General features: G+C 37.2%; 1 protein-coding gene across 11 annotated transcripts in view; it reads left to right on the forward strand.

The window, feature by feature from the left end:
* VTI1A (vesicle transport through interaction with t-SNAREs 1A) overlaps positions 1-13,510 on the forward strand; it is a 397,110-nt gene that overhangs the window by 92,201 nt on the left and 291,399 nt on the right. The gene's annotated exons all lie outside the window — the stretch shown is intronic.

Below are 13,510 nucleotides of genomic sequence, written 5' to 3' on the forward strand. Positions count from 1 at the left end.
CCTAATAATCCTGTTTTAAAAATAAATCATGAATAGAGCCTATAATCAGATACAAAAATTATGAAAAAGTCGTAGCAAGGAGTAAGGCTCATGTTCATGATAATCTTATTAGCATTAGTTAATGCTCTTCAAACTTTTGGTTTGAATTAACCTCAGTTATTAATTTCAGAAAACATAATCTTAGTACGACTTCTAAAATTAGTCTACTTAAAATGAACATGCTTTTTTATTATAAATGTTTCATGCAATGACTATTTGTCTCCAGAGTAAATAAATATCCATTAATACCTTATTAGTCATCAGTTTCTTATTATTACTCTACCCTTTTTATTTTGTTTTGTCAAGCGTAGATTGTAAATAATCTATTTTGTATATTTTGGATAGCTCTTACCCAATGTGTAAACCACAAAAATATGTAATCCACAATATTTTTATCAATTTTTAAAAATTTAGAGTCACAGAAATGTTTATTTTGTAAGAGCAAGTATGATGAAAATGATTCCAAATAATTTCTTTTATGAATGGCCAGTGTTTTTCTTGTCCTGTGTTCATGGCTGCCCTATATTGGTTGGTTAATATGATGAATTCTAGGCAACCAAATAGGAATAATACAAACAACTTTTGCATTATATTAATAGTGAAAAAACTAAAGAAAACCACAAACCTTTCCAGATTTAATAGTTATGGACAGCCCTTCCCCCTGAGGTAATTGATAGATTGGCTTTCTGCCCTGATTGGAATAAAAGCCAGCTTTTGTGCGTTCTTTTTGTTTGGGAGCTCACCTTTAGAGGTGACTGTTCTTGGAAAGAGTGTGAATAATGGAAAGAGCCTTGAACATGAGGTCAGAGGACCAGGCTTGGGTTCTAGCTCTTGTTTGTGTGACCTTGAGGAGATCACGTAACCTCGCTGAGCCTCAGTTTCTTCTTCAATAACATGGAAATAATATTGCCTATCTCCGAACATTCTTAAGAAAAAATGGTACATGTAAAAATGTTTTATATACCAAAAAACACATGTACAAATATAAATGTTATTATTATTGTGTGGTCATTGATGATCTACAGGCATTTATCTTTATCTCCTAGCAGATAACTTTTATTATGATTGAAATTTATAAATAGTAAAGGAATAGGAAACAAAATGTGTTACTTTGACAATCCTTGGGGAACATAGCACTGTGTCTATGGAATCTGACCATAATCACAGGGCCCTTCCTTGACAAAACATCCACTGGTCAGCCTCCTTCCACATGGGGCTGGTTCATGCTCAGGGGGTCTTCTCCATGTGACCGTGATCACAAGGCTTGCTTTGGTTGATTGGGCTACATAGTTGCGTGTCTTTTTTTTCTTTCACTACGCTATTCGTATAGCTCCCTCTCAAAGCTGAAAGAAGATCGCAGATACCAAATGACTGTGTATTGATCAAGGTTATATACTTGAATGGGATTTGATGGTTATTATTTTTGGTGTGTGCTAAAACATAACATCCACATCAAACTATCAACATAACCAACATGGAAATGTCAACCTAAGAGTGTCCCATTAGCCTACCTCAGTCCCTTTGGACTTTTTAGTAAAGTACTATGGTACTGACTATGAAGTGTTATAAAATTAGATGTTGACTTGTCATATAAGGCTTGGGAACTTCTTGCAGAATACAAGACCAAGTCTGGGAGAATGGATAAGAATGGGCTTTGTGGAAGTAAAGACAGATGTGGCTCAGCCTGTGCATAGACGGGGGTCATCATTGCTAATTTACTTTTGTGGATGAATTTGAAAGTGGAGTGGGAAATGAGAAGGCAGGGACAAAGCATTTTTCCTGCTCTTTCTACTTACTGAAGTAATGGGACGGAATACACTGGGGTGGGCACCATATTGTTTCTGTATTTCCTGCTTCCCTACTGGTCCTCAGCCGAGTCATGGCTTGTCAATCCATAGCTCTGTATTTTGATTGTGATGTAAATTTAGGATACTTATCATTTGTTAAAGTATCAGAACAGCATCTTTGGAAAGGAAAAACTTTCAGCACTTATTGATGTCTTCTTCTTAAAGACTATGGAATGCAAGGAGGAAGAGAGGTGGAAGAGCTAGTATAACTTTTGAAACAGCACAAAAGAGGGAAATGGATTCCAAGTATTGATCTGAGAGCCAGTTCTAGACCACAACGGTTTTCACCAGTGCACTGCAAAATGAGAAGATAAGTAGAACATAGTGAATTTCTCATAAAGCATATTTTATTAATTCACAAGGCTACACTTATTTGGAAGATGATGTTTGTCCTATTTTGGAGTATAAAGGAAAGTTGTAATATGATTGAAATAGTAGGTAGAAGTTATTTTTTTTTCCTTTACTTAGAAGAATAACAAAATTGGCATCCCTGTTTTAGGCCTTCAATTTTTTTTTCAAATTTTTACTTGACCACAAAATTGGTAACTATGGCCTGATATACTGAATTAGAGAGAGAAAAAAACCGCATCATCTGTCCATGTCATTAATCAGCTGTGTGACTTTGAGAAATCATTTAACCTCTCTGCAAGTGTTCTTATATTTGCAAAATGGAAACTGTCAACCAGATTCTGTGTATCCCTTAAGGTTGTTATGAAGTAAAATAAGGTCATATATATTTAGGGGCTTAGAAACTAAAGAGAGCTCTGTTAAAGTCATCATTTTTAGAAACCACGATCAGCAGAAGTGGTTAACTTTCAGAATCATTGGCAAAGATTTCAACAAAAATCCGTAAACTTTTCTATTCATTAACTTGATGAGTGTAATTGGCAAATACTATAAAAGAAAGTTATGTAGAAAATAGAATGGAGTAGAGTAGAATAGAATGCACGTTATAGGGTCTTCCTAACAAATAATGAAATCCATTGTCTAAAATTCTTGAATCATTTTTGATATCTTATTTGGTCATATAGGCAGTCATTTTCTCTTCTGGAACTCAGCAGAGGGTCACATGTCCGCAGTGTGCTGGGTCTGAGAAAAGGCACATGATTATTCCCAAGTGCTGTTCACACCCTGATATGCACAGAGTTTAATACCAATCAAGTTTGTTTCAGGGATCCTTTCTTATTTGAGAAAATTGATGAAGCAACAAGTTAATTGACAGAACACTACACTGGTTGCCTGAACCATTGGCTTGATCCAGTGTGGCATTGCTTTTAAGTTCTTGTCCTAGAATCTGTGAATAAAAAGCAGCTCTTTCTTTTTTTTTTTTTTTGGTTACTATTAATAGTCAGATATGACTTTTAGCTGTGGAGATATCCATTTGGTTTGAGGTCAGGGACTTAATACTCAAAATTCTGGGTCATCTGCCCTTTGTTCTGAAATTACGATTCTTGTTTTCTCTGAAGTAAATATCCCAGAATTAACAATAGGCACAAAACTAATGGGAGCTGTATTATTAAGAAAGAAACAGGCTGAAAGAGAAATTGTACAAGGGCAGAAATGCAAGGCTCACTCTCTGCTTTTAATATGTAAGCAGGTAACTTAAGACCCTCCCAACTGTCCCACCGGTACTGTAGATGGGCCCCTGTGCACCTGGCAGTGCATCTCTGGAACTGTGAGAGTTTGTCTACACTCAGCAGCCTCGCATCCTTGAATCACAATCTGTACCACTTGTGATGACCTTGCTCCCCCATCCCTGGGCACCAAGCCTTACAAGTTGTCACCCTTTCAGTAGTCACTGCAGGCCACCTGGCCCTGACTTCCCAGGTGGCCACTGATCTCTTCACCACAGGGAGCTAACCTTCTGCCGGCCTTCATGTCGCGAAGAAGAGGGGCTCCAGCCTTCACCCAGGGCCTTGTGTGTCCTGATGACTGAACATATGTAGAAATAATACAATGTTTATTGAACATTTAATATGGGCCACACACTGTTTTCCATACTTTATATTCATTCTCTCTTTAATCCTCACCACAAACCTATGTAGTAATTATCCTTTCGTCACTTTAAAGATGAGAAAACAAGGTAGAGAGAGATTAACTAATTAGGTCCACACTTACAAACCTAGGATTCTCCTAATGCTATCCCTCCCCGCTACCCCCACCCCATGACAGGCCCCAGTGTGTGATGTTCCCCACCCTGTGTCCAAGTGTTCTCATTGTTCAATTCCCACCTATGAGTGAGAACATGCGGTGTTTGGTTTTGTGTCCTTGCAATAGTTTGCTCAGAATGATGGTTTCCAGCTTCATCCATGTCCCTACAAAGGACATTAACTCATCCTTTTTTATGGTTGCATAGTATTCCATGGTGTATATGTGCCACATTTTCTTAATCCAGTCTATCATTGACGGACATATGGGTTGGTTCCAAGTCTTTGCTATTGTGCATAGTGCCGCAATAAACATACGTGTGCATGTGTCTTTATAGTAGCATGATTTATAATCCTTTGGGTATATACCCAGTAATGGGATGGCTGGGTCAAATGGTATTTCTAGTTCTAGATCCTTGAGGAATCGCCACACTGTCTTCCACAATGGTTGAACTAGTTTACAGTCCCACCAACAGTGTAAAAGTGTTCCTATTTCTCCACATCCTCTCCAGCACCTGTTGTTTCCTGACTTTTTAATGATCACTATTCTAACTGGTGTGAGATGGTATCTCATTGTGGTTTTGATTTGCATTTCTCTGATGGCCAGTGATGATGAGCATTTTTTCATGTCTCTCTTGGCTGCATAAATGTCCTCTTTTGAGAAGTGACTGTTCATATCCTTCGCCCACTTTTTGATGGGGTTGTTTGATTTTTTTTTTTTTTTTGTAAATTTGTTTAAGTTCTTTGTAGATTCTGGATATTAGCCCTTTGTCAAATAGGTAAATTGCAAAAATTTTCTCCCATTCTGTAGGTTGCCTGTTCACTGATGGTAGTTTCTTTTGCTGTGCAGAAGCTCTTTAGCTTAATTAGATCCCATTTATCAATTCTGGCTTTTGTTGCCATTGCTTTTGGTGTTTTAGTCATGAAGTCCTTGCCCATGCCTATGTTCTGAATAGTATTGCCTAGGTTTTCTTCTAGGGTTTTTATGGTTTTAGGTCTAACATTTAAGTCTCTAATCCATCTTGAATTAATTTTTGTATAAGATGGAAGGAAGGGATCCAGTTTCAGCTTTCTACATATGGCTAGCCAGTTTTCCCAGCACCATTTATTAAATGTGGAATCCTTTCCCCATTTCTTGTTTTTGTCAGGTTTGTCAAAGATCAGATGGTTGTAGATGTGTGGTATTATTTCTGAGGACTCTGTTCTGTCCATTGATCTATATCTCTGTTTTGGTACCAGTACCATGCTGTTTTGGTTGCCTTAGCCTTGTAGTATAGTTTGAAGTCAGGTAGCGTGATGCCTCCAGCTTTGTTCTTTTTGCTTAGGATTGTCTTGGCAATGCGGGCTCTTTTTTGGTTCCATATAAACTTTAAAGTAGTTTTTCCAATTCTGTGAAGAAAGTAATTGGTAGCTTGATGGGGATGGCATTTGAGATGGAGTCTCACTTTGTTGCCTAGGCTGGAGTGCCATGATGCAGTCTTGGCTCACTGCAATGTCTGCCTCCTGGGTTCAAGTGATTCTCCTACCTCAGCCTCCTGAGTAGCTGGGATTACAGGCATCCACCACTACACCCAGCTAATTTTTGTATTTTTAGTAGAGACAGGGTTTCACCGTATTAAGTGATCCACCCACCTTGGCCTCCCAAAGTGCTGGGATTACAGGTGTGAGCCACCATGCCCGGCCGAGACAGACATTTCTTAAGTTAATAATGGACAAGACCATTTTGAATAGTGGTTAATGATGCAAGGTATTCAAGAGTAACTGCACCAGCCTGCACAACATTGCAAGACCCCCACCTCCAAAAAAAAGAATAACTGATAAAGGCTACCTTACGTTGGCTAGTCAGGAAAGATCTCCCAGAGAAGAACCCTGTAAGCTGAGCCTTGAATAGTACCAAGATGCCGTCAGTAAGCTGGGACAGATGATTCCAAGAAGAGGGAAGAGCAAGCAGAAAGGCTCTGGAACTAGAATGTGCTCGGGATGTTCAGGCAACAGAAAGAAGACCAGTACAGCTGGGGTGAAGTGAGCCAGGGGGCATGGAGCATGATTAGGGCAGAGTCAAGTGGGGCAGATTGTGTGGGGCCATGGGACATGGAAGGGGTCTGGATTTTATTCTGAGTAGGGTGTGACAGTCATGGAGGACTTTCATCAGGCAAGCGACCTGATCTAAACTGTGGAGAACAGGGATTGGAGGGGTGGCAGAGCAGAGGTGGAAATGAGGAGACGTGTTAGGAAGTTTATTATAGTAATCCAAGATTTGGTCCTTTTATCAACTGAACTTGCCGACAGAGGAATTTGGTCATGAAGATGCAGGAGAAATTACAAGCTGGCTTAAAAGGCATTCAGGAACAAAGAGCTTGAAATTTATCGTTAGTTCTTTAACAACTGGCGTGTGTTTCCAAATATTCTTTTGTAAGGCTATCCCCCCAAAAAATGGGGACTTATTAATCTTTGCGTCTTGTAGGGACAAATGGACAGTGGCCAGTCCCATCAGGCTGGCAGTAATGGACATTTGTGATTATAAATCTGGGCTGAAAACCAAGTTTATGATAATATTTTACATGAACAATTATGATAATGATACTTATTTCCTAGAGTTCAAGAAAGGCACAATAAAATAATTTATATGTTTGTAAATTATCTCACAAAACTATGGTATTTTTTTCTGTCTAATCATTTTCAGGTAAGTTCTGAGTTTATACATACATTGTCATTTTGTTCAATTTTGCATCAATCTAAAGAGGAAATGGGTTAGTTTCTTGCTACTCTAAGTGGGGTCCAGAACCAGCAACAGTGACATCCTCTGGGAGCTTGTTAAAAATGCACGGTCTTGGGCCCCACATCGGATCTACTGGATCAGAACTTGCATTTTAACAAGATCAGCTGTGATTTGTATGCACATTAAAGTTGAGTTAAATGCTTACTTTCCAGTGCTAGTATTTAGTCTGTGTTTATTCAAACTGGATAAATGTCATTTTATTGAATCTCATGTCTGTGTGTGTGCGTGTGCGTGTTTGCACATATATGTGTGTATTTTGCATGTATATGTGTATGTATGCAAAAATTTGACCGGGTGTGTGTGTGTGTGTGTGTGTGTGTGTGTGTGTATTTTGCATATATATGTGTGTATGTATGTATGTATGTGTATGTGTGTATATACATGTATGTGTGTCTGTGTGTGTGTATATATATATATATATATGCAAAAATCTGGCCAGGTAGCTAACTATAGTTAATATGTACACTCCTGGCCAGGCATGGTGGCTCACACCTGTAATCCAAAGCACTTTGAGAAGCTGAGACTGCTTGAAGTCAGGAATTTGAGACCAACCTTGGCAACATAGTGAGAACCCCCTCTCTATAAAAAATTAATTAATTAAATTTTATGAATGTATACTCCCTATGAAATAATTAATATGGCTATGTCTGTTAATTTAATTATTGGTGGCACTGGATATGAGGGATGGTCTTTTTAGAAGCTGTAATAATTATCTGTCTTGCCTCAGGAACATGTGAGTAGGCATTACTTGGCAGCTAGAATAGCTAGTAAAGCATCCAGTAACCCAAAAGGGACTAATTATACACCTTTATTTTTGTCAAAACATATTTTATCTCTATATTTAACACTACTTACTTTCTTTTTTTTTAAAAAAAAAGCATATTCATCACAATTTCCTATATATCTTGTTTCATTAGGGAAATGCAAAAATAGACTTTCTGAGTAAGAATAATAGCAATGCCGTGTGTTTTCAAGTTCCTTGCATAAAAGAAAATACTTTCTACCCAAACCTTATTTGTTGCAGAATTGATAGAGTGGATTCTTTCCATTTCTGTTTGAGGGTTTCCTTGGGAGTTCTGTTTCTTTTCTATGAAGGTTATCTCTTTTTAAAAAATAAAAATATGGATTTCTCTTCAATTTCAGTATTTCTATGCCATGTTATTGTTATCTAATTTTAAACTGCAGGCCGGGAGCAGTGGCTTACACTTATAATTCCAGCACTTCGACAGGCTAAGGCAGGCAGATCACTTGAACCCAGGAGTTCGACACCAGCTTGGGCAACGTGGTGAAACCCCATGTCCAAAAAAAATACAAAAATTAACTGTTCGTAATGTCATGCGCCTGTAGTCCCAGCTACTTCGGAGGCTGAGGTGGGAGGATGGCTTGAGCCCACAAGGTCAAGGCTGCAGTAAGCAAGCTGTGATTGCGCCATTGTACTCCAGCCCAGGTAACAGGGTGAGCCCTTGTCTCAAAAAATAATAGTCCAGGTGTGGTGGCTCATGCCTGTAATCCCAGCACTTTGGGAGGCCAAGGAGAGCGGATCACTTGAGGTCAGGAGTTCGAGACCAGCCTGACCAACATGGCAAAACCCCGTCTCTACTAAAAATACAAAAATTAGTTGGGGGTGGTGGTACATGCTCGTAATCCCAGCTACTGGTGAGGCTGAGGCAGGAGAATCACTTGAACCCAGGAGGTGGAGGTTGCAGTGAGCCGAGACTGTGCCACTGCCCTCCAGCCTGGGCAACAGAGGGAGACTCTGTCTCAATAATAATAATAATAATAATTTTAAGCTGCAGACATTCCCCATTATAGAAATATACTTCCACTGACCTGTTTTATATGATGTGTTCAGTTTATGTGTGCCCTTTATGCTTATTTGATCAAAATTTGAATTCATTTGACCTAATAGAGTTAGCCAGAGAAAGATATGGAGTATTTTTTCTTTTAGAAAACAAGTAATTTTTAGATTATGGCATTTTAATGGGAATTAGATAATTCATGTACATCACTTTTTTTTTCTTTTACTTTACCTAGCTCTTTTTAAAGAATTTGTAAAGGAAAAACGATCAACAGCAGTATAAGCTTACTTTTTTTCTTTTTTCTCTTTTTTAATATGCTTACCCAGGCTTGCACTTTTAGAAAATCAACTAAAATGTGCTTCATGTTTAAAACTTTTTAAAGAAGCTGAACAAATGCATTTAAATTTTGAGGTGCCTTTTTAATATATTTATTTGTTTCCAAGTCTTGACTGAACTACTGATAGAGTTTTCCTAAGTCGTCTCATTATATGGAGATTTTGCGGTATAAAAGCACAGTACTGCGACTTGATCGCCTTCTGTCTTTTGGTTCTTGACACTGTCTTTCCACTCACCTTATTATTTTAATCAACTCAGTATAGAACTCATTCAGAAATTTGAGTGGAAATACCTGTTGAGGCAGTTTTTATCAAACTCAGAGCCAGTCACTTTTTTTTTTGTTTTTGTTTTTTCTCATTAAACTTTTTTAACGGGTCTCTAAATTCTGTGACAGATTTTTGGTCAAGTTGTTTCCATTAAAAAGTACTGATTTTTAAAACTAATAGCTTAAGACTGCCACACGCAAAAAAAGAAAACCAAAGTGGTCCACAAAACATTCTCCTTTCCTTCTGAAGGCTTTACGATGCATTGTTACGATTCATTAACCAGTCTTTCACTACTAAACTTAAATGGCCAGTTGAAACAAATAGTTCTGAGACCGTTCGTTCTTCCACCACTGATTAAGACCAGGGTGGCAGGTATTATTTATTGAATAATGACTACAATAATATTCATTTAGTCTTCTGAGCTTTCTGGGCAGACTTGGTGACTTTGCCAGCTCCAGCAGCCTTCTTGTCCACTGCTTTGATGACACCCGTAGCAACTGTCTGTCTCATATCACGAACAGCAAAGGGACCCAGAGGTGGATAGTCTGAGAAGCTCTCAACACACATGGGCTTGCCAGGAACCATATCAACAATGGCAGCATCACCAGACTTTAAGAATTTAGGGCCATCTTCCAGCTTTTTACCGGAACGACGATCAATCACTTTTTAAAAAAATCATTTTAGAAGTTTCTTCACATCCACTGACATTTTCTTCTACTTCTACCTCCTCCTCATAATTATATCTTTCTTTCTTCTCTTCTTCTCCTTCCCTCCCCTCCCGCCTTCTCTTCGAGAAATATTTTGAGTGTTCACTGTGCCAGGTAAAATGTAACATCTCCTGTAGCAGATTATCAGAGCTTAAATTCCGCCCCCCACCCCGCCTCCCATTTACTGATGAGTCATTTTTAATACTCCTGAGAAAATAGACCCAAAAAGTATTCACTGCATGTTCCTTTCCCTCAGAGCTGTTATCTGTTAAGGTAGAAGAATATATTTCTGATTCTGTCCTATTGGTGAAAGTGGTATAAGATTGTATGAAAAAAAGTAAATGTTATATTTCACTTATTCAACAAGGTTTCATTGAGCCCTACTGAGTGTCAGGTGCTGCAGAGATGCGGAGCTAGGGCCAGTAAGATAACACAGTCCTGGTCTGGGCTATCTGACTCGAGAATGTTATGTCCATAAACACTGATTCAGATTATTAGCTGAAGTAATTTTGTTTAAGTACAGGTTGGAATTTAGAAAGGCACTATGGTGTCCAAATTATTGCAAAAATAACAAATTAACACTTTATGTTATTCTCCCTTATAGGGACAGAAGATAGGATTCTACAGTTAGGTTGATATTAACTATCTTTTATCCAACCACAAATATTTTAGAGAAAAAATTTTCTGGAGAAATGTTAAACTTTTTGACAGAGAAAGTTCTCTCTCTAGAAAAAGTTTCTCTATTCATTATTTTGGACAGTGGAAGGATACCTCTGCTTGAATAGGTATTTTTTTAATGCTGAGAAGAATTACTTGACCAGGTCCTATGAATTTTTAAAAGTCTGTCCAGTTCAGTTGTAGAATCATCATTTCTAATGTGCAGTTATCATTTACCTTACAATTTCAAGCCTATTAAATTCTGATATCTCAAAAAGCTGTGATTCTCTACTGAAAAGAATCGAGGAGGTTATCATTTGGGCAAAGCTCTTAAAGAGTATTTTCAAGTTGTGCTTATATATACTTTGTGAGGTCCTCTGAGATATTGGTGAGCTCCATGGTGGTAAGAAAAGAATGTCATTTAAACCCTGTTTGGAGAACCTTCTCCTTAGGTGGTCCAAGGGAATTCATAGGGTTCATTTTTAATCTATTAAAAAGTATTATACTCATCTTTAAAGGCGACTTCCCCATAATGCCTATATCACTTTTCCAGTTGGTTTGTAAGATACACGTGGAGCCATTCTTACTCTGTTGCATCTCTGTGAGTTGAGAAAAAGAATGAAGACTACAGCAGATTGTGAAAATGACAATTTACTTTCAAATATTACAGTGAAGCTTATGACCTTGTTGCACTGTACTTATAGAACTTTCTTTGGGATTTTTTTTTTAATCAAGTTTATTTTCCCTTTGAGTCTGACTTCTAGTGCCAGAAGGTTTTTTTCTTTTCTTTTTTTTTTTTTTTTTCAGCAGTGTTTATGTATTTAACAGAATTTTTTTGAGATGGGTGCTACAGAATTTTCACAGCATGGGTTTGCATTGGACTAAGACTTTGTGTACGACTTATATCAAGTGGAAAACTTGATGGGCATGGGCTTTAAAAATGGCTTTTTTGTGTGTGCTCTATATTTGAAGCTTTCGTCTGTATTTCCTGTTGGGCTACAGTGTTTTCCAACATTGCCGCAAGAGAACAAAGTAAACATTAAAAAATAATTTTTTATTGAAGAATATTTTTTCCAAGTAAAGTCCTTATCAAAGAGACTGTCGTGGTGGGTCATCATTCACATATGGCACTGTGTTGCCCTTCTGTATCTTAAGATTTAAGTGTGAAGTCATAGTTAAATAAATTATCTATTTATTTAGAGAGAGGAAGAAACCATCTTAAAGCCAGAAAAGGAAAAACGCTTTTTGGAAACTGTTCCTTTTGGAGGATAAAGAAAGCACATTGTTGAGTAGCAGTCCTACCATTACCCTCCATGTTGCTAATTTAACTATAATCAATCGTCTAAGCTCCTGGTCTACATTAAAAGGTTGATATTTGTGTATATAAAATACCTTCACAGTGGAGCTATTTTTTTTTTAATTTCCATTTTCAAAGTTGTTTGCAATATATGAAACTTAAATAGAGCTCAGTGGAACCTTAACATTTTGTTCAGCAAACAATTATTAGGCCCTAAGAAATTAGGATTGGATTCATTGGATGTGGATTGGACTTCTATTGATCTCTGCTATAGCAAGAAAAATACTGCCTTACATTATTATTATTTTTAGCAAATTTTGCATTTGGAATTAAGGTGGAGGAGAAATTCAGGCCACCTGAAAGGGAAAATAGATTTCATATCATTTAGGAAGGAACAAATCCTGGCACTGTCCTTGGCTCTTAGAATATAAATTTCCTTTAATAAGCTGGAATATCTTGACAAAATGCTCATGGCGAAAATAAATAGCTGTAGATTCTAATAATAAATACAATTAGTGTTTTTAAGGAGGGTAGAGGAAGTAATTAAGTCTATTTCATTATGTCGGGGAAAGACTTGGGAAAGATGGGCCTTATGAAATACATAAGGAGAGGAGGAAGGAGAAGTAAGTAAACTGAGCAAAGTCAGGCTTTGGGGCAAATACATGGCTTATGAGAATTCCCGGGGGGTGTCCTATGGCATAGCTAACATTCATCTTTTAACATTCCTCATTCAATAATTTTCACTTAAAATTGATAACATTTATTTTTAAAACATTTTCCATCAAACTTGTTATTATTTCAGAGTAACCATCCCAATTAACCCATTCATTAATAGTCAGATATGTAATTATTTAATATATTATGGAGGTTTTTAATGCTTTAAATCATAAATGTTGGTAATTGTTAATGTATTATGTGCTAAAAATAACAATGGTACCACAGACGATAACATTGTGTATTCTGCTTTGAAATTTTCAGACTACTTTTACATCTGTTAACTCATCGTATCAATCAATAAATTACCTTATCTGAAATGGAAATTATTTGTTCAAGCTGAGTACACTGATCCCCTGAATATTTCCCCAAATGCCATCTACTTTCACCAACCAGAATGTGTATTATGTTTTATTTGGTTTCATGAAGAAATAAGTACTTTTTGTTTCCCTCTTTCTCATTGGCGTATCTTTGAATTATCTATGTAATGTTCAATACTCTGTACAGACTGTTGATGATTAGGACCTGTTCGTTTGAAACCAACAAACCAACCAACCAACAAACAAACTCTGTCCTAAGAAGGCTACACAAATTTAAAGGATGCACCAGTTTTTCTCACTAGTGTTAGCATAGGACTTTTACAGACATCCAAATTTTTCATGTAGGTGAGTCAAAGAGATTGACTGGAGTGACTTTGTTAATGTAAAAAGAGACCTTAAAGAATTTAAAAAAAAAAAAAAAAAAAAACCCACTGACTCTAAAAGGTAAGCATGAAGATGGACCAAGTATCTTATTGCCTCACTGATATTGCCTGCCAGCTGTGAATTTTCTTACTACAATGAATCCCCTCATTTTTATTGCTGTGTGCAAGGTACAGTGTTTCATTTTTCTTCCTACTTGGGCTTCCTGTAGAATGCACACC

The sequence above is a fragment of the Macaca mulatta genome, chromosome 9, assembly GCF_049350105.2.
Source record: "Macaca mulatta isolate MMU2019108-1 chromosome 9, T2T-MMU8v2.0, whole genome shotgun sequence".
Lineage (NCBI taxonomy): Eukaryota > Metazoa > Chordata > Mammalia > Primates > Cercopithecidae > Macaca > Macaca mulatta.